Here is a 23,302-nt window from a genome sequence, read left to right as displayed (position 1 = left end):
TGAACTGGGGGCATAAACAATTTTGTAGCGCAATGTTTCTTTAAACTAATTCAAAAACCTGATGAAACTCGACTTACACTGGATGCAAGTTGTGCATAAAATTACAAAATCTTTCCTAAATTTAGTTCTGAAGAAGGGTGAACTCTTCTCTCCACAGATGCTGCCAGACCTTCTGAGTTTTTTTCCAGCAATTTCTGTTTTCGTTCCTAAATCTTTTTGCTTGCTCAGCTGATATTGGGTAAATTGTGAAGGAATGGAATCTCAAACCAATTATGTTACAATTACATGTCGAGTTTCAAAACAAAATGATACAAACAACGAAAGCTTACAGAATTTACATTCCCTGCTCTGATCTGCAGAACTTTTACAGTCCCTTTATCAATTATTTTCTATTTTTAATTTTTTTAATTCTTTCGTGGATTGTGGACATCACTGGTTAATCTCTAGTCATCCTTAAGAAAGTCTTGAACCACTGCAGTCCAAGTGCTGTGGGTAGACCCAAATTGACATTAGGGAGGAACAACCAAAATAATGACCCAGAAACACTGAAGCAATGTTGATACAGTTCCAAGTCAGGTTCCAAGTCGGCTTGGAGGTGAATATGTGTATGGTTCTCACCTTTCTGAGACCCTTGTCCTTTGAGATGGAAGTGATTGTATTGCCACTGCCATTGTCAGTGGTTGGATTCTCCATTATTTGCAGTGTTCATTGCTCTGGATATTGTCCAGGTCTTATTCCATTTGGAAATGGACTGCTTTGATTTCTGAGATGTTGTTAATGGTGCTGTACATTTTGCAATCACCAGCGAATATTCCCATTTCTGACTTTATGATGAAGAGAATGTCATTGATGAGGGAACTGGAGATGGACACTACCCTGAGGAACGCCTGCAGAGATATCCTGGAGCTGAGAAGACAGCCTTCCAGCAACCACATTTTCCTTTGTGACAAGTTTGGCTCCAATCAGGAGCTTTCCTCCTCATTCCCATTGACTCCAAACAAAAAAAAAAGAGAGCTGCAGATGCTGGAAAGCTGAAACAACAATGGACATTTCTGGAGAAACTCAGCAGATCTGGCAGCAGCTGTGGAGATAAACAGTCTAATTTCTGGTCTAGTGGCCTTTCTTCAGAACTGAAATCAGTTTTACGAAAACTCCTCAATGTTACACTAAATCAAATATCGCCTTACTCTTACCTCACTGCTGGAATTCAGTTCCTTCATGTTTGAAATAAGGATACAATCAGGTCAACAGCCAGTGGGCACCCAAACTGGGATTCAGTGAGTAGGTTATTGCTAAGCAAGTGCTGCTTGATAGTACTGTTGGTGACAACTTCCATCTCTTTATAAATGATCAAGAGTAGATAGATATGGTGGCAATTGGGTTGGTTGGACTGTCCTGCTTTTGTGTACAGGAAATAGCTGGGAAAATGTTCATATTTTCAGAGAGGTGCCAGTGTTGTAGCTCCTGGAACAGCTTGCCTTGAAGCATGACAAGATCTCGAACACAAGTCTTCAATGCTTTTTCTGGAATATTGTCAAGGCGTACTGTCTTTTCAGTATTCAGTGCATCCAACTATTTCTTGATATCACGTAGAGTGAATCAAATTGGTTGAAGGCTGGTATCTGTGATTTTGGGAACCACTGGTGGAGACCAAGTTGAAGCATCCATTTCAGACTCTGGTTGAAGATTGTTGCAAATACTTCTGTCTTATCTTTGGCACTAATGGCTCCCCCATTATTGAGAAACCATTACTGCCCATGAGTATCTACAGATGTTGCTACTTACATCAGAAGCCATTTTGTCTTTTACAGGCTACAATCTATCACTGACCTCCTCCTTAGTTCTGTGAATAAGCACCATAGAATGCACATTAAACAGAACTGTTCCTTAGATGGAAAGCTTTATTGGTGGGTGGCAATACTATGAACTTAGTTCACAACTGATGAAGCATACTCATGTAATTCAGTTCTAATGATAGGTAGGCCTGGAGCAAAACTTCTTGCTCTGAAATGCTCATTTTATTGAGCTTGTAGAGAAAAATAATATTTTTATCAAGTTAATATGCTGCTATTATTCATTATTTATTATTCATTGATTAACCATTCTGTTTTGTATGTAGGCTCAAAAATAGCCTATTGGTCAGGATTATGGGTGAATAATTCTGTTTCTGTAGGATAAAATGTTAGAAACAGGCTTTTCTCAAGAACTCAATGATATTAAGTTTTCACTCATTTAAAAGTAGCTCCGTAAATGTTAACTGAAAAAAATGGGAAAAGAATTTATAATCTGAAAGACTCAAGTAAAAGAAAGGATGAACAAAGAGATGAAAAGAAAACAAACTTAACGTATCTAAGAATAAAATTAAAGAAACTCTTGTCTGTGCTAGTTGCCCATCAGATACCTTTTAAAAATAGTTAAATCAAGACTCCTAGATCCCATGCTGTCGAATTACATAGAACATAGAACATAGAAAAATACAGCGCAGTACAGGCCCTTTGGCCCTTGATGTTGCGCCGATCCAAGCCCACCTAACCTACACTAGCCCACTATCCTCCATATGCCTATCCAATGCCCGCTTAAATGCCCATAAAGAGGGAGAGTCCACCACTGCTACTGGCAGGGCTACTGCTACTTTACTCGCTGAGTAAAGAACCTACCCCTAACATCTGTTCTATACCTACCCCCCCTTAATTTAAAGCTATGCCCCCTCGTAATAGCTGACTCCATACGTGGAAAAAGGTTCTCACGGTCAACCCTATCTAAACCCCTAATCATCTTGTACACCTCTATCAAGTCACCCCTAAACCTTCTTTGCTCCAATGAAAACAACCCCAAGTGCCTCAGCCTTTCCTCATACGATCTTCCTACCATACCAGGCAACATCCTGGTAAACCTCCTCTGCACCCGTTCCAGTGCCTCCACATCCTTCCTATAGTATGGCGACCAAAACTGCACACAATACTCCAAATGCGGCCGCACCAGAGTCTTATACAATTGCAACATGATCTCAGGACTCCGGAACTCAATTCTTCTACCAATAAAAGCTAGTACGCCATATGCCTTCTTCACCGCACTATTTACCTGGGTGGCAACTTTCAGAGATCTGTGTACATGGACACCAAGATCCCTCTGCTCATCCACACTACCAAGTATCCGACCATTAGCCCAGTATCCCATCTGTAACCTTGATTAGGTATGAGACATCCACGACCAAAACAGCAAGGACAGCAGATCTTGTGGAAAAATTTGGTCCATTTTGGATTTAGCTGCCCATAGGGTTCTTCTGTTTTTGGTTTGAAGACTCCAATTATTTTCCCCTTAGGATCTTTGACGAAGTAGCTGCCGCTCGACCCCTGCGAGATCCTCTGCGGGTAAACGCCGTTCTCGATCGCCTGCTCGGCCCGCAAGACAACGTCGGTGAATTCGGGGTCCTTGGGGAAGTGGTTGAGGTCGGTGCCCTGGCTGCTGGGGCTCTGCGGATGCTCGGAGCAGCTGTCGCCCGGGCTTAGGCAGCTCAGGAGCGGCTCCTTCTCCGGATACAAGAGCAGCAGCGAGGAAGAAGAACCCAGCTCCGAGTCGTCGTCTCCGTCAGCCCCCTCCCGCTTGGCCCGGGGCACAAAGCGGACGAATTAGGAACATATGAACATTGGAACAGAAGTAGGTAATTCAGCCCCTTGAATCTGTTCCACCATTCAATGAGATCATGGCTGATCTGTGACTTAACTCCACATACTTGCCTTTGGCTTCTATCCTGTAATATCCCTAGCTTAACAAACATCCATGTATTTCAATTAAAATTAACAACTGATTCAGCATACACTGCCACTTGTGGAAGAGAGTTCCAAATATCTATGAATCTTTGTAGGTAGAAATGTTTTCTAATATCTCTCCTGAGCAGTCTTGCCATATTCTCAGACAATGCCACACTCCCTCGGTTCTAGAATCCCCAACCAGTGGAAAAAGTTTATCTTTATCTAACCTATCTTTTTGTGTAGGTGTCTTGAAGACTTGATCAGATCACCCCTTATCCTTCCAAATCTAGAGAAAATAGGCCTAATTTATGCAATCTGTCCTCATAACTTAACTCCTGAAATCCAAGTGTCAGTCTGCATTGTGACTCTGTAATGGGGCGGCATGGTGGCTCAGTGGTTAGCACTGCTGCCTCACAGTACCAGGGACCTGGGTTCGATTCCCACCTGTCTGTGGGGAGTTTGCACATTCTCCTTGTGCCGGAGTGGGTTTCCTCTGGGTGCTCTGGTTTCCTCCCACAAGCCAAAGATGTGCAGGTCAGGTGAATTGACCATGGGAAATTGCCACAGTGTTAGGTGGGTTAGTCAGGGGTAAATATAGGGTAGGGGAATGGGTTTGGGTGCGTTAATCTTCGGAGGGGCAGTGTGGACTTGTTGGGCTGAAGGGCCTGTTTCCACACTGTAGAGAATCTAATCTACATCTACATTTGCTCCCTCCAAGGCCAATATACCCTTATGAAGGTGTGCTGTGTAGATCTGTTTATAGAACTCAAAGTGGAGTCTAACTGTGGTTTTGTTTAATAACTGCAGCATAACTTCTGCATCATTTTACTCCAATCCTCTAGTTAGAAAGGTGAGTATTCTACTAACTTTGTTGATTATCTTCTGCATCTGTTCATGACATTTTAAAGATCTATGCACTGTATGTCCAAGTATCTTTGGGCATTCACTATAGTTTCTTTCATATCATCCAGAAAGTACACTGATCTATCCTTTCTCAGTCCAAGATTAATAACCTTATACCTGCTTACATTAAACTCCATCTGTCACAGTTTTGCCCATTCACTGAGTGCATTCAATATACGTTTGTAATCTTATGCTGTCATCCATTTCCTTTGCAATTAATTTACTAAAATCCTCTGCTTCTACACTATCCTCTCTCCATTTAAGATTGTTCTTTGCACTCAAGTCTCTCATCAAGGTTTATGCTGTGGCATCTTAAAGTTCCTTTCTTGGATAATCATGTCTTGATTATCCTTTTTAATGAGCGGCGAGGAGAGAAGGTGAGGTCAAGTGAGGGCTGCCGGGAAGTGTACATTTTCCTGCTTAAAAAGGGACTTACCTCAGGAGTCGGGCCTCCATTTTGACAGAGCGGTGAGGAGAGAAGGTGGAGTGAAGCGAGGGCTGCCGGGAAGGTAAGGGCTTAATTTATATTTGGGTAGTGGCTATCTCCCTCCCGTCCCCCTCCTCTAACCGGAAGAAAGAGACTCTGCAAGGTAAGGCTTTTATTTTTTTCTTATCTTTCTTTTTCATATACATTTATGTGCATTGTTTAGTTTTAGCTAGTTCATATAAAGCTAAGCTTACAATGGCAGGGGACCTCAGACCCGTGGCATGTGCCTCTTGCTTGATGTGGGAGCTTAGGAACATGTCTGACGTTCCTGACTCTTACACTTGCAAGAAGTGTGTCCAGCTGCAGCTCTTGTTTGACCGTATGAAGGCTCTGGAGCTGCGGATGTACTCACTGTGGAGCAGCCGCAATGCTGAGGAGGTCGTGGATAGCACATTTAGTGAACTGGTCACACCGCAGGATAGGATTGCTGAGGGAGACAGTAAATGGGTGACCAAAAGACAGAAAAAGAGTTGGAAGGCAGTTCAGGTGTCCCCTGCAGTCATCTCCCTCCAAAACAGGTATACCGTTTTGGATACTATTGGGGGAGATAGCTCGCTGGGGAGGGCAGCAGTAGCCAGGATCATGGCACCGTGGCGGGCACTGCTGTTCAGAAGGGCAGGAAACAGACTTGTAGGGCCATAGTCATAGGGGATTCTATTGTGAGGGGAGTAAATAGGTGGTTCTGTGACCAAAAACGGGACTCCCGGATGGTATGTTGCCTCCCAGGTGCTTGGGTCAGGGATGTCACCGATCGGCTGCAGAGCATTCTAAAAGGGGAAGGTGAACAGCTAGTTGTCATGGTACATATAGGCACCAACGATATAAGTAAAAAAATGAGATGAGGTTCTGAACGAAGAATTCAAGGAGCTAGGAGATAAGTTAAAAAGGAGGATCTAAAAGGATCTAAAAGGATCTCAGGATTACTACCAATGCCATGTGCTAGCCAGCGTAGAAATGAAAAAATAGGCAGGATGAACACGTGGCTTGAGAGATGGTGTAGGAGGGAGGGGTTCAGATTTGTTGGACATTGGGACCGGTTCTGGGGAAGGTGGGGCTATTACAAAATGGATGGTCTACATCTGAACCAGACCAGAACCAATGTCCTTGGGGGAGTTTTTGCTACCGCTGTTGGGAAAGTTTTAAACTAATGTGGCAGGGGGCTGGGAACTAGAAGAGAAAACAAATAGGCAGCAAGGTGGAGACTGGAGACTGTAAGAATCATAAAGATAGCATTAATAAAGGGAAGAGTAGGCAGAGAGCAGGTGAGCGCAAAAGAATGGTGGCCTGAAATGCATCTATTTTAATGCAAGGAGTATAGTGTGTAAGGCAGATGAACTTAGGGCTTGGATTGGTGCCTTGGAGTATGACGTTATTGCAATCACAGAGACTTGGTTGAAGGAAAGGCATGATGATTGGCAACAAAACTTTCCAGGATATAGACATTTCCGACAGGACATGGAGGGAAGTAAAAGGGGGGGTGGAGTTGCATTGCTGGTCAGGGACAATATCACGGCTGTGCTAAAGGAGTACACAATGGAGGTCTTGTGTAGTGAGGCAATATGGGTGGAGCTGAGAAATAAGAAGGGTGCAGTCACACTGTTGGGGCTGTATTACAGGCCTCCCAACCGTGAGCGTGAGGTAGAAGAACAAATAGGTAAACAGATTAGAGAAAAATGTAGAGGCAATAGGGTAGTGGTGATGTGAGATTTTAATTTTCCCAACATTGACTGGGATACACTTAGCATCAGAGGTCTGGATGGGGTAGAATTTGTATGAAGGGGTCCAGGAGAGTTTTCTAGAGCAGTATGTCAATAGTCCGACAAGGGAAGGGGCCAAATTGGACCTGGTACTGAGGAGCCAGCCAGAATAGGTGGTAAAAGTTGTGATGGGGGATTTCTGTGGGAACAGTGACCACAATTTTGTAAGTTTTAGATTACTCATAGATAAAGATGAGAGTGGTCCTAAGGGAAGAGTACTAAACTGGGCCAAGGACAATTATACCAAAATTAGGCAGGAACTTGGATTGGACACAGCTATTTGAAGGGTAGTCCACATTTGATATATGGGAGGCTTTCAAAGATAGGTTAAAGATAGTGCAGGATAGGCATGTCCCGTTGAAGGCAAAGGATAGGAAGGGGCCTGACAGATATCTTTGTGGCATCCTTAAATACAGGTGAGGTGCCAGAGGACTGGAAGGTTGCTCATGTTGTCTTCCTGTACAAGAACAGTAGTAGGGATATTCCAGTTAACTACAGATCAGTGAACCTGACATCAGTGGTGGGAAAGTTGCTGGAGAAGGTACTGAGGGATAGGATCTATTTATATTTAGAAAAGAATGGGCTTATCAGTGATAGGCAACATGGTTTTGTGCAGGGGAGATCGTACCTTACCAACTTAATAGAGTTCTTCGAGGAAGTGACTAAGTTGATAGAAGGAAGGGCAGTTGATGTCATATACATGGACTTTAGTAAGGTGTTTGATAAGGTTCCGCATGGTAGACTAATGGAGAAAGTGAAGTCACATAGTGTGCAGGTTGTCCTAGCTAGGTGGATAAAAAACCGGTTGAGCAACAGGAGACAGAGAATAGTAGTTGAAGGGATATTCTCGAAATGGAGAAAGGTGACCAGTGGTGTTCCACAGGGGTCAGTGTTGGGGCCACTGTTGTTTGTAATATACATAAATGATCTGGAAGAGGGTACTTTGGGTATGATCAGCAATTTTGCGGATGACACGAAGATTGGTGAAGTAGCAGAAAGCATAAGGGACTGTCAAAGAATACAGGAGGATATAGATAGACTGGAGAGTTGGGCAGAAAAGTGTCAGGTGGATTTCAAGCCAGACAATGTGAGGTGATGTATTTAGGCAAGACTAATTCTGGAGCAGGTTATATAGTGAATGGAAGAGTCTTGGGAAAAGTTGATGGGCAGAGAGATCTGGGAGTGCAGGTCCATTGTACGCTGAAGGTAAAAACAAGGACTGCAGATGTTGGAGACCAGATTCTAGATTAGAGTGGTGCTGGAAAAGCACAGCAGTTTAGGCAACATCCGAGGAGCAGGAAAATCGACTTTTCGGGAAAAAGCCTTTCATCAGGAATAGAGGCAGAGTGCCTGCAGGCACTCTGCCTCTATTCCTGATGAAGGGCTTTTGCCCAAAATGTCGATTTTCCTGCTCCTCGGATGTTGCCTGAACTGCTGTGCTTTTCCAGCACCACTCTAATCTAGAATCATTGTACCCTGAAGGTTACTGCCACAGGTGGGTAGAGTGGTCAAGAAGGCATATAGTATGCTTGCCTTCATTGGATGGGGTATTGAGTATAAAAGCTGGCAAGTCATGTTAAAATTGTACAAGACATTGGTTCGGCCGCATTTAAAATACTGTGTACAGTTCTGGCCGCCACATTTCCAAAAGGATGTGGACGCTTTGGAGAGGGTGCAGAGAAGGTTTACGAGGATGTTGCCTGGTATGGAAGGTGCTGGCTATGAAGAGAGGTTGAGTAGGTTAGGTTTATTTTCATTAGAAAAAAAGAGATTGAGGGGGACTTGATTGAGGTTTGACAAAATCATGAAGGGTATAGACAGAGTGGATCGAGACAAGCTTTTTCCCAGGGTGAAGGATTCAATAATAAGAGGTCACACTTTCAAGGTGAGAGGTGGAATGTTTAAAGGGGATACACACAGCAAGTACTTCACAGAGAGGGCGGTGACTGTTTGGAACGCGTTGCCAGCAGAGGTGGTAGAGGCAGGCACGGTAGATTCATTTAAGATGCGCCTGGACAGGTGCATGAGTAGGTGGGGAGCAGATGGATACAGATGCTTAGGAACTGGGTGGCAGGTTTAACCAGTAGATTTGGATTGGCTCAAGCTTGGAGGGCTGAAGGGCCTGTTTCTGGGCTGTAAACTTTCTTTGTTCTTTGTTATCATTTGTAGAATATTTATGAAAGGACTCCAAGAATAAGGGATTTGAGTTGTGTCAATAATTTGAAAGGCTGCAGGCGTTTTGTTTAGAAAAGAAGTGGAGAGAAAATGATATTGAAGTTTTCAAGGTCATGAGGGATCTCATCGGATCAGATAGGGAAATATTATTCCTGGTGCTTGGAGGAAATGTTGAGAATTAAAGGATGCTAATTTGGTGCAAGGATCATGATGTAATATGAGGATTCTTTTCTTATCACGGTGAGGTAGCTGTTGGAGTCTGTTTTGAAGTTGGTACAATCATCACTTTCAAAAGGAATTGGGAAAGCACATTAAATTAAATAATTTGCAATGGTAGGTTACAGTGGAGCAGAGTGGGATCATGGTTAGTTTGGTGCTTAATTGAATTCAATGAGGAAGAGGAAGTGAGGAAGAGAAGAATCACTGCACACTGCATGGAGGACAATGTACAACTTCAAATGGGCATTGACAAGTTGATGGAGTGAACAGGCAGATGTGAAACGAGTGTAAGTCATTGAGTCATAGAGATGTACAGAACAGAAACAGACCCTTCAGTCCAACTTGTTCATGCCGACTAGATATCCCAACCTAATCTAGTCCCACCTGCCAGCACCTGGCCCATATCCCTCCAAACCCTTTCTACTCACATACCCATCCAAATGCCTGTTAAATGTTGCAATTGTACTAGCCTCCACCACATCCTCTGGCTCATTCCATACACGTACCACCATCTGTGTGAAAAAGTGGCCCCTTAGGTCTCTTTTATATCTTTCCCCCTCACCCTAAACCTATGCCCTCTAATTCTGGACTCCCCCACCCAGGGAAAAGACTTCGTCTATTCATCCCATCCATGCCCCTCATAATTTTGGCAACCTCTGTAAGGTCACCCCTCAGCCTCCGTTGCTCCCAGGAAAACAGCCCCAGCCTATTCAATCTCTCCCGATAGCACAAATCCTACAACCCTAGCAACATCCTTGTAAATCTTTTCTGAACCCTTTCAAGTTTCACAACATGTCTCTGATAGGAGACCAGAATTGCACGCAATATTCCAACAGTGGCCTAACCAATGTCCTGTACAGCCACAACATGACCTCCCAACTCCTGTACTCAATATTCTGACCAATAAAGGAAAGCATGCCAAATGCCTTCTTCACTATCCTATCTACCTGCGACTCCAATTTCTAGGAGATATGAACCTGCACTCCAATGTCTCTTTGTTCAGCAACACTCCCCAGGACCTTACCATTAAGTGTATAAGACCTGCTAAGATTTGCGTTCTCAAAATGCAGCACCTCGCATTTATCTCCATCTGCCACTTCTCAGCCCATTGGACCATCTGATCAAGATCCCACTCTAATCTGAGGTAACCTTCTTCACTGTCCACTACACCTCCAATTTTGGTATCATCTGCAAGCTTACTAACTATACCTCTTATGATCAAATCTAAATAATTTATATAAAAATGATGAAAAGTAATAGACCCAAAACTGATCCTTGTGGCACTCCACAAGCTTCCAGTCTGAAAAATAACCCTTCACCACCATCCTCTATCTTCTGCCTTTGAGCCAGTTCTGTATCCAAACGGCTAATTCTCCCTGTATTCCTTGAGATCTATCCTTGCCAACCAATCTCCCATGGGAAACCTTGTTGAACACCTTACTAAAGTCCATATAGATCACAACTACCGCTCTGCCCTCATCAATCCTCTTTGTTGCTTCTTCAAAAAACTCAGGCAAGTTTGTGAGACATGATTTCCCACAAAGCCATATTGACTATTCCTAATCAGTCCTTGCCTTTGCAAATACATGTATATCATGTCCCTCAGGACTCCCCCCCCCCCCCCAACAACTTACCAACCACCAACGTCAAAGCTTGTCCGTACCACCTTCCTTAAACAGTGGCACCATGTTAGCCAACCTCCAGTCTTCCAGTCCCTCACCTGTGACTATCAATGACACAAATGTCTTAGTAAGATGCCCAGCAATCATTTCCCTAGCTTCCCACAGAATTTGAGGGTACATCTGACCACGTCCTGGTGATTTATGCATGTATATGCATTTCAAGACATCCATCACTTCTTCTTCTGCAATATGAACATTTTTCAAGATGTCACCATCTATTTCCCTATATTCTACATCTTCAATGTCCTTTTCCACAGTAAATACTGATGCAAAATACTCATTTACTATCCCCCCCATTTTCTGTGGCTCCACACATAGGCCTCCTTGCTGATCTTTGAGGGGCCCTATTCGCATTCGTTTGGCCGAACTGGTCCTCACCCTTAACAATTTCTCCTTTGAATCCTCCCACTTCCTCCAGACCAAAGGGGTAGCCATGGGCACACGTATGGGCCCCAGCTATGCCTGTCTCTTTGTTGGCTACGTAGAGCAGTTGATCCTCCGTAATTACACCGGCACCACTCCCCACCTCTTCCTCTGCTACATTGATGACTGCATTGGTGCCACCTCGTGCTCCCGCGAGGAGGTTGAGCAATTCATCAACTTCACCAACACATTCCACCCTGACCTTAAATTTACCTGGACCATCTCTGACACCTCCCTCCCCTTCCTGGACCTCTCCATCTCCATTAATGACGACCAACTTGACACTGACATTTTTTACAAACCCACCGACTCCCACAGCTACCTGGATTTCACCTCTTCCCACCCTACCTCTTGCAAAAATGCCATCCCGTATTCCCAATTCCTCCGCCTCCACCGGATCTGCTCCCAGGAGGACCAGTTCCACCACAGAACACACCAGTTGGCCTTCTTCTTTAGAGACCGCAATTTCCCTTCCCACGTGGTTAAAGATGCTCTCCAACGCATCTCGTCCACATCCCGCACCTCCGCCCTCAGACCCCACCCCTCCACCGTAACAAGGACAGAATGCCCCTGGTGCTCACCTTCCACCCTACAAACCTCCACATAAACCAAATCATCCGCCGACATTTCTGCCACCTCCAAACAGACCCCACCACCAGGAATATATTTCCCTCCCCACCCCTTTCCGCCTTCCACAAAATCCGTTCCCTCCGTGACTACCTGGTCAGGTCCACGCCCCCCTATAACCCACCCTCCCATCCTGGCACTTTCCCCTGCCACTGCAAGAACTGTAAAACCTGCGCCCACACCTCCTCCCTCACCTCTATCCAAGGCTCTAAAGGAGCCTTCCACGTCCATCAAAGTTTTACTTGCACATCCACTAATATCATTTATTGTATCCGTTGCTCCCGATGCGGTCTCCTCTACATTGGGGAGACTGGGCGCCTCCTCGCAGAGCGCTTTAGGGAACATCTCCGGGACACCCGCACCAATCAACCACACCGCACGGTGGCCCAACATTTCAACTCCCCCTCCTTCACTGCCGCTCCCTCACCACCAGACGCCTAGAGGAAGAACGCTTCATCTTCTGCCTCGGAACACTTCAACCCCAGGGCATCAATCTGGACTTCAACAGTTTCCTCATTTCTCCTTCTCCCACCTCACCCTAATTCCAAACTTCCAGCTCAGCACTGTCCCGATGACTTGTCCGGACTTGTCCTACCTGCCTATCTCCTTTTCCACCTATCCACTCCACCCTCTCCTCCCTGACCTATCACCTTCATCCCCTCCCCCACTCACCCATTGTACTCTATGCTATTTTCTCCGCACCCCCACCCTCCTCTAGCTTATCTCTCCACGCTTCAGGCTCACTGCCTTTATTCCTGATGAAGGGCTTTTGCCCGAAACGTCGATTCCGAAGCTCCTTGGATGCTGCCTGAACTGCTGTGCTCTTCCAGCACTACTAATCCAGGGCCCTATTCTCTCCCTAGTTACCTTTTTGTCCTTAATGTATTTGGAATAACTCTTTGAATTCTCCTTATTTCAATTAGCCAAAGCTATCTCATGTCCTCTTTTTGACCTCCTGTTGTCCCTTTTAAGTATACTCCTACTGCCTTTATACTCTTCTAAGGATTCATTCAATCTATCCTATCTATACCTTACATATGCTTTCTCCTTTTTCTTAGCCAAGCCCTCAATTTCTTTTGTCATCCAGCATTCCCTATACCTACCAGCCTTTCCTTTCACCCTAATAGGAATATACTTTCTCTGGACTTCTGTTTATAATTTCTGAAGGCTTCCCATTTTCCAGCCATCCCTTTACCTGCAAATATCTGCCTCCAATCAGCTTTTGAAAGTTCTTGCCTAATACCATCAAAATTGGCCTTCCTCCAATTTAGAAATTCAACTTGTAGATCTGGTCTATCCCTTTCCATCACTATTTTAAATCTAACAGAATTATGATTGCTGGCCCCAAAGTGCTCCCCCACTGACACCTCAGTCACCTGCCCTGCCTTATTTCCCAAGAGTAGGTCAAGTTTTGCACCTTCTCTAGTAGGTACATCCACATATTGAATCAGAAAATCTTCCTGTACACTCTTAATAAATTCCTTTCCATCTAACCCTTAACACTATGACAGTCCCAGCTGATGTTTGGGAAATCAAAATCCCCTACCATAACCACCCTATTATTCTTACAGATAACTGAGATGTCCTTACAAATTTGTTTCTCAGTTTCTCTATGACTATTAGGGGGTCTATAATACAATCCTAATAAGATGATTATCCCTTTCTTATTTCTCAGTGCCAGCCAAATGAATTCCTTGGATGTATTTCTGGGAATATCCTCCCTCAGTACAACTGTAATGCTATCCCTTATCAAAAACTCCACTCCTCCTCCTCTCTTGCCTCCCTTTCTGTCTTTCCTGTAGCATTTATATCCTGGAACATGAAGCTGTCAGTCCTGTCCATCCCATGAGCCATGTTTCTGTAATTGCTATGATGTCCCACCAATGTATTTGATATAAAGAACACAGAGAAGCAACATAAAACACAGGGCCTTCCTCTGAAGGAACAGTGTGCAGGAACAGTAAAGTTTGCATGTGGACACAAAGGGCCAAATGGATGGCCTCTACACTGTAACTATTCTGACATTCTGGTTAATAGAAAGGGAAAGCACATGTAAAACCTGCTCTTACAGAAGGTTAGCAATAACATGGCAGCCTCCTTTTCCATTGAAATATGAAGGAATAATAAAAAAAGAACAAAATAAATCTTCTTTAAGTTTGACAAATTATAGGGTGTTGAGAACCAAACAGCCACAGATCTTACATTCAGATGTATTAATTTTAGGTAACAATTTAGCTTGAAGAGAAATTCTGATACAATTGACTATTTTTATGCATCCTCTTTCTCAACTCACCATTGGTGACAGTAACTTCAGTTGATAAACCCTATGTTCTGAAATTATGTGTCCCTACCCTTCCACTGTACTTTATCTTCATGAATGTTCTTAATATCTTGGTCTATGACTAAGATTTAGATTCTCTCTTACCAAGCTGTTTCTGATGCTCAGTTTTGATTGTGCTTCTGTGTAGCACCCAAAGGTGTTTTCTTCTATTTTGATGTCTATGCAGACTGTTATTGCTTGATGTTTCACGATTGCAAACATCTTGTAAAGAGTAGAAATTTACTTCTTCTAAGGCATTTTCTGACGTAGCAGTATTGGTGTGCTTCCACTTTAAAATATGCAGATCAAGGGTCAAAGTTCTCTTCCATAGATTTGAGCATGTTTTCAGGATTAATGCTTCACTCGTGTCATCTTTTTAGATGTGATTTTAACTTGACATCCACTCTGCACCTGCATACATAGTTTTAAAAATGCTTTAGTTGAACACAAATTGTGATTTCTATGAGCCAACATTTAAAAAAATATTATCTAGTTATGCATCTTATTACTGTTTCTGGGAACATGCAGTGTGCAAGTTTTACTCCCATGTTTCCCTACATTACAAGATTTCGATAATGAACCATCAGCTATGAAATGTCCTAGGAATGTGACTGGTGCTATGAAAGGGATATTATTGCTTCACTCTTATCTTATACTTAACAGGAAAATTAACATAAATTAATTTATGCTACTTACATTGGTCTTTACTCTGAGTCAAATCCTTGCGTGTTGAAGTCCCACTCCTGGGTTCGAGCATGAAATCAAAGCTGACACTCTACTGGGAAAAAGCTGTACTTTTGAAGATGCTGTCTTTTAGATGACAGGAGCAAGCCAAAGCCCTATTCCACCATTCAGATGGAAATAAAATATTCCTTTCTACTATTTGAAGATGAACAGGTCAGCATTGGTGTGCCCTGGGTCAGATTTATTCCGCAGTAAACATCATTAATATAGATTTTCTCATCATTTATCTTTGATATTAATGGGATCTTGTTCTGTAAAAATTGCCTGTTATGCTTTCCTGCTCTCCCAGTTGTGATTACATTTCAAAAGTACTGACTGTAAAATGTTTTCAAACATCTTGAGGGCATGAAAAGTGCTATATGAATGCAACATCTTTTGTTTTATGTTCATTGTGACTGTCCTCTCAACTGATAGCTTTAGATGGTTTATTTTTCACTGAAGAGACCACTGGGACTCTTTGCTTCTAATAAATCATGCAGTAATGAATGTGGCAGCAAACACATCAGAAGTAATGATGCAAGTCTCAATCTTGTCATAGACATGATGACACAAAACACCCTCATTACAAAGGCATGTCAACAGCAATAATTTGTAGAACCTCACAAATGGATGAATCCTTGTTTTCTCCCTTTTGCTGCTCTTCTCTGATTTAACACAGCATGCTTCAGGGCTCCAGTCTCAAAAGAATGTTTTATCACACAAGGGATCATATAAGGTTTCTGTTCAACGATACATAATTTGCAGCAGCAGAGCTTCTGAAAGTTTCTGCTGTTAGACTCGTCCTTGCACATTTAGCTTTTTAAAATACAAAATTTGTGGAATCCTCACATTGTGGAAGCAGGCCATTCAACTCAATGAGTCCACACCGATCCTCCAAAGAGCATCCCATCCAGATCCAACCTCCTACCCTGTCTCTATAACCCTGCATTTCCCACTATGCACCCACCTGCCCTACACATCGGTGAACAATATGAGCAATTTAGTATGGCCAATTCACCTAACCTGCACATCCCTGAACACTATGGGCAATTGAGCATGGCCAGTTCACCTAACCTGCACAACTTTGGACCGCGGGAGGAAATTGGAGTGCCTGGAAGAAACCCACGCAGACACAGGGAGAATGTGCTAAATCGAAACAGACAGCTGCCTGAGAGTAGATCCAAACCCAGGTCCCTGGTGCTGTGAGGCAGCAGTGCTAACCACTGTGCCACTGTGCCATCAATATTACGTGATGTCTTGCTGAAAGTAAGTTAACAGCACCACAGTGTGTAAAACCAAGCATCTGGGACGTATAATTTGTCTTAGCAACATTGGCTTTAGGATCAAAAACAATAGACAATAGGTGCAGGAATAGGCCATTCGGCCCTTCTAGCCTGCACCACCATTCAATATGATCATGGCTGATCATCCTTAATCAGTATCCTGTTCCTGCCTTATCTCCATAACCCTTGATTCCACTATCCTTGCGAGCTCTATCCAACTCTTTCTTAAATGAATCCAGAGACTGGGCCTCCACTGGCCTCTGGGGCAGAGCATTCCACACAGCCACCACTCTCTGGGTGAAGAAGTTTCTCCTCATCTCTGTCCTAAATGGTCTACCCCATATTTTTAAGCTGTGTCTTCTGGTTCAGCACTCACCCATCAGCGGAAACATGTTTCCTGCCTCCAGAGTGTCCAATCCTTTAATAATCTTATATGTCTCAATCAGATCTCCTCTCAGTCTTCTAAACTCAAGGGTATACAAGTCCAGTCGCTCCAGTCTTTCAGCGTAAGGTAGCCCCGCCATTCCAGGAATTGACCTCGTGAACCTTTGCTGCACTCCCTCAATAGCCAGAATGTCTTTCCTCAAATTTGGAGACCAGAACACAATACTCCAGGTGTGGTCTCACCAGGGCCCTGTACAGCTGCAGAAAAACCTCTTTGCTTCTATACTCAATCCCTCTTGTTATGAAGGCCAGCATGCTATTAGCCTTCTTCACTACCTCCTGTACCTGCATGCTTACCTTCATTGACTGGTGTACAAGAACACCCAGATCTTTTTGTACTGCCCCTTTACCTAAATTGATTCCATTTAGGTAGCAATCTGCCTTCCTGTTCTTGCCACCAAAGTGGATAACCACACATTTATCCACATTAAACTGCATCTGCCATGCATCTGACCACTCACCTAACCTGTCCAGGTCACCCTGTAATCTCCTAATATCCTCCTCACATTTCACCCTGCCACCCAGCTTAGTATCATCAGCAAATTTGCTAATGTTATTACTAATACCATCTTCTATATCATTAACATATGTTGTAAAAAGCTGCGGTCCCAGCACTGATCCCTGCGGTACCCCACTGGTCACTGCCTTCCATTCCGAAATGGAGCCGTTTATCACTAGTCTTTGTTTCCTGTCAGCCAACCAACTTTCAGTCCAAGTTAGTACTTTGCCCCCAATACCATGCACCCTAACTTTGCTCACTAACCTCCTATGTGGGACTTTATCAAAAGCTTTCTAAAAGCTCAGGTACACTACATCTACTGGATCTCCCTCATCCATCTTCAGAGTTACACCCTCAAAAAATTCCAGAAGATTAGTCAAGCATGATTTCCCCTTCATAAATCCATGCCGACTCTGACCTATTCTGTTACTACTATCCAGATGTGTCATAATTTCATCCTTTACTATAGACTCCAGCATCTTTCCCACCACTGAGGTCAGACTAACTGGTCTATAATTTCCTGCTTTCGCTCTCCCACCTTTCTTAAAAAGTGGTACAACATTAGCCACCCTCCAATCCGCAGAAACTGATCATGAATCTATCGAACTGTGGAAAATAATCACCAACGCATCCACGATTTCTCGAGCCACCTCCTTCAGTACTCTGGGATGTAGACCATCAGGCCCCGGGGACTTATCAACCTTCAGACCTAACAGTCTCTCCAACACGAATTCCTGGCAAATATAAATTCCCTTCAGTTCAGGTCCTTCAGCTACTGTTACCTCAGGGAGATTGCTTGTGTCTTCCCCAGTGAACACAGATCTGAAGTACCAATTCAATTATTCTGCCATTTCTTTGTTCCCTGTAATATATTCCACTGTTTCTGTCTTCAAGGGCCCAATTTTAGTCTTAACCTTTTTTGCCTTTCACATACCTAAAAAGGTTTTTACTATCCTCCTTTATATTTTTGGCCAGTTTACCTTTGTACCTCATTTTTTCTCTGCGTATTTCCTTCTTAGTAATCCTCTGTTGTTCTTTAAAAGCTTCCCAGACCTCTGTTTTCCCACTTACCTTTGCTATGTTATACTTTTTCTCTTTTAACTTTATATGTTTCTTAACTTCCCTCGTCAGCCGCGGCCACCCATGCCTCCTCCTAGGATCTTTCTTCCTTTTTGGAATGAACTGATCCTGCATCTTCTGCATTATACACAGAAATATCCACCATTGTTCCTCCACTGTCATCCCTGCTAAGGTATTGCACCATTGAACTTTGGCCAGCTCCTCTCTCATAACTCCATAGTTCCCTTTATTCAACAGAAATATCTGATTGTACCCTTTCCCTCTCAAATTGCAGATTGAAGCTTATTGTATTATGGTCACTACTTCCCGATGGCTCCTTCATTTCGAGGTCCCTGATCAATTCTGGTTCGTTGCACAATACCAGATCCAGAATTGCCTTCTCCCTGGTCGGCTCCAGCACCAGCTGTTCTAAGAATCCATCACTGAGGCACTCCACAAAGTCTCTTTCTTGAGGTCCAATACCAATCTGATTCTGTGTTGCTGGAAAAGCGCAGCAGGTCAGGCAGCCCTTCTTCAGCCCTGAAACATCAATTCTCCTGCTCCTTTGATGCTGCCTGACCTGCTGCGCTTTTCCAGCAACACATTTTTCAGCTCTGATCTCCAGCATCTCCAGTCCTCACTTTCTCCTACCATCCTGATTCTCCCAGTCTACCTGCATGTTGAAATCCCCCATAACAACTGTAGTAACATCTTTGCAACAGGCCAATTTCAGGTCCTGATTCAACTTACATCAGACATCCAGACTACTGTTTGGGGGCCTGTAGATAACTCCCAAGAGGGTCTTTTTACCCTTAGAATTTCTCAGCTCTATCCATACTGACTCTACATCCCCTGATTCTAGGTCCCCCCGCGCAAGGGACTGAATATCATCCTTTACCAACATGGCCACCCCACCCCCTCTGCCCGTCAGTCTGTCCTTACGATAGTACGTGTAGCCTTGAATATTCATTTCCCAGGCCCTGTCCACTTGAAGCCACGTCTCAGTTATCCCCACAATATCATATCTTCGAATTTCCAAAAAAGCCTCAAGCTCATCCATCTTCTTTCCAATCCTTCGTGCATTCAAATATAGTATTTTTAATTTGTTACTGCCCTCACCCTTCCCACGAACTCCTATTTCACTCAACCTTACAGCATGATCCCTTTTGAGTTTTCTGCTTCATTGATACAGTTGTCTTTCTTGACTTCCCTTGTTCTAACTTTCCCTTCAATTTCCTTCTTAAACATCCAGTTTGTCCCCTCCAACCCTCCCCCCCCCACCCCTGCTACTTAGTTTAAACGTAGCTGTGTTGCAGTAGCAAACCTGCCTGCCAGAATGCTGGTCCCCAACCTATTAAGGTGCAAACCGTCTCTCTTGTATAATTTATGCTTACCACAAAACATACCCCAGTGATCCAAGAATCTAAATCCTTGCTTCCTGCACCAGTTCCCCCGCCACATGTTCAAACAATACAAACATTTGCAATTTTTTTTCATTGGTCCATGGGATTTTTATTTTGCTGGATGGAGCTGCATTTATTGTACATCCTGAATTGATTTTGAAAACGTGGTGGTGAGCTGCATTCCTGATTGAAGTCCTTGAGATGTAGATCTTGCATTTGTATAGCATTTTTCATGCCCTCAAGATGTTTGAAAACATTTTGCAGTCAATACTTTTGAAATGTAATCACAACTGGAAGTGCAGGGAAGCATAAAGGCCAATTTTTACAGAACAAGATCCCATAAATACCAATGATAAATGATGAAAAAATCTATATTAATGATGCTTACTGCAAAATAAATGCTGGCCTGTTCGTCTTCAAATAGTCAAAAGGAATCTTTTATTTCCATCTGAATGGTAGAATACGGCTTTGGCTTGCTCTTATCATCGAAAAGACAGCATCTTCAAAAGTTCAGATTTTTCCATTAGAATGTCAGCTTTGATTTCATGCTCAAGTTCCAGGAGTGGGACTTTAACACACAAGGATTTGACTCAGAGTAAAGACCGATGTAAGTAGCACAAATTACTTAATGTTAATTAATTCTCATAGTGCTGTTAGGGAATATTGACACCATAACAATGAAGGACCTGTGATATAGTTCCTAGCCAAGATAGTACATGATTTGGATGGAGCTTTATTCCTGTACATGAGCTACCCTTGTTCTTCTGGGTGGTAGAGGTCACAAGTTTGGAAGATGGCGTTGGAGGATTCTGGGTGAACTGTTGCAGAGCACCATGTATACGGTGCACACTGGCGCCATTGTAGGACAACAGTGATAAATGAATTGTGAAGGATCCATAAGGGGTGTGAATCAAGCAAACTCTGCAGTCCCAGATGATGTTCAGCACCTTTAATATTGTTCGAGCTGCAACCATCCAGGCAACTGGAAAATATTCCATAACATTCCTATTTCCAATATTGTAGATGGTGGACGAACTTTGGGGAGACAGTTCGTGTAGGCTCAACACAACATTCTCAATGTCTCCCACATTCACAACATTCTCTGTTCTGCATAAGTTATATACATAGCTCATCCAATGCAGTCACTGGTCAATGGTAATCCAGAATGTTGACAGTGGGGCTTCAGCAATAATATTACCACTAAACAGGAGAACATGAGGACAGCGGGTGCTGGAGATCAGAGTCGAAAAGCGTGTTGCTGGAAAAGCACAGCCGGTCAGGCAGCACCTGAGGAGCAAGACAGTAAATATCAAGGAGAAATGGTGAAATTCTCATTTGTTTGAAATGAGCATGCCTCACATTTATGTGACTTAGCAGTTTTAGGACAGAGGAAATATAAATGTGAATACGTCCACTCACAGTCAAATCAATTATAGATGGGAAAATAAAGGGAGTTGTGAAGTTGGGCCAACCCTGGACATTTTAAATATGGGTCCCAGATACAAAAGTCCAGCCTAATTTTAAGTAGATCTAATTTTTACTAGAAGTGAAGAGGCTGGGCTTAAATAAACAGGTGGGAAACTATCACACAGTCCCTTGAAATGAGGTTCTTAGTTCAAAGAGACTCATTTTTGGTTTCCTAAGGGACTTAACCCATGATATGTGAGTCAAGAATGCATGGCAGAGACATCAATGCTCTTGAAGGAAGAGACATCAATGCTATTTAAGTGCTTTGATTTGAAATTATTTAAGTTCCTAAACCCTTAAAAATGAAAAACAAAATCCGGGTTGCCACTTTCAGTTCAGTTAGATAAAAAAATGCCCACTGCTGGAGTGAATTGACTGACATGCCATCTGGTGTACCTTCAAGGTATAAATTAACCAACCATTCTTACATTTTCCACGTACTTCATTTTTGATGTTTTCCATGGGTTGAGCTCATTATAAATGCTTAACTGAGTTTCAAATGTTCAAAAGACCACTCATCTCCACTGGATGGCTGAGCTTGCAATTTAATTGCCAGTTTTAGAAGTATATCAAATGATTAATTTTATTTGATTCTAGTTTTCGCCACAAATTGGGTCTGTGAATTTTGCTTAATGTGCAAAACTGTGCATTGGAGGTCAAGAGACATGGATTCCTATTTTTCGTATTTGCATATTTATTCTGTTAGATATAATGGATGAGAAGCTCTGGAGGCGGTAGGAGGTATGAGTAGACATGTTAGTGGCATTGGGGTCTTTGAGGGGGCATAGAAGTGGCATTGGAGCATGAAGAGATATTGCAGGTGACATGGAGAAAGGCACCAGTGTGTGGGTGACAGGGCTGAGCGGGGTAAACATTTTTTTCTCTGAGAGGTGGATGGCCCCAATTTATTGTACCCCCACACAATTCTGGATTGAAAATTGTGAATGCAAAGATTAATTCCATGGAAACAGACGTCTTTACTCAATCTTCCCTCTTTCGTGGTGAAAATCCAAACCAAAGAGTGGGAAGGGTTAAAAGAGAGAAACGAGGCTGAGAAGAGAAGTTGGGAAGAAAGCCTTTTCTAAAAGAAATCTTCCATAACAATTGATACTCAATAGATTGAAATGCTACATGTCAATGTTAGAAACTTTGTTTGATATTAATTAGTAATGAACACTTTGTTAGAAAGGATACTTAGGTTTGAATTAGCCTAACTTAGCATGCAAAGTATAAACTGTATAAATTGTGCAGAAACTGCAATGTTGCACCATTCAATACATTTAAATGGCGAACCAGCCAATGAGATGCTGACTTTGTAATGTTAAAAGTGGAGGTAGAGGAATCAAGCTGCAATGTATAAATTTTGGACTTTGGCAGCGCATGTGTCTATCATTTAATTTTGTTAAACTATTTGAAATCTTTAAAATATTCATTCATGGGATGGGCATCGCCGACTGGGCAAACATTTATTCTCCATCTAAAATTCCTTGAGGGCAATTATGTGTCAACCACTTTGCTATGGGACTAGAGTCACATGTTGGCCAGGCCAGTTAAGAATTACAGTTTTCTTTACCCCTAAAGGACATAATGAATCAAGTGTTTTTCTTTTGACAATTGACAACAGTTTCATGATTACCACACTCATAATTCAAATTTTTTAATTTAATTCAAATTTGTCATCTGCTGTGGTGTGATGATAGCAGACAAATAAATAAATAATAGAAAACCGTTATTTTAGCAGATGGGTCGAGCACATTATCCTCCATTGCAGTTCTTTTTAATTTTAAATAATAAAACTAAATTGAAGCTCAATAAGAAATAACATGAAAGATGAAAGAGCAAGTTTTTATTGATGTAGCAGGTTGTGTACAATTCTCATCGCCCTTCTGTTGGAGGGATATTGTTAAACTTGAGAAGGTGCAGAAATGATTTGCAGGATGATGCCAGAACTGGAGGTTTTGAGTTATAGGGAGAGGCTGGATAGGCTGGGGCTTTTTTCCCTGGAACATCAGAGACTGAAGAGTGACCTTCATAGAGGTTTATAAAATGATAAGGGCATGGATAGGGTAAATAGACAAA

Source organism: Chiloscyllium plagiosum, unplaced genomic scaffold (genome assembly GCF_037043375.1).
Source record: "Chiloscyllium plagiosum isolate Xiang-an unplaced genomic scaffold, Cpla_swu_hap1 HiC_scaffold_4, whole genome shotgun sequence".
Lineage (NCBI taxonomy): Eukaryota > Metazoa > Chordata > Chondrichthyes > Orectolobiformes > Hemiscylliidae > Chiloscyllium > Chiloscyllium plagiosum.
Note: the sequence above shows the minus strand (reverse complement) of the source record.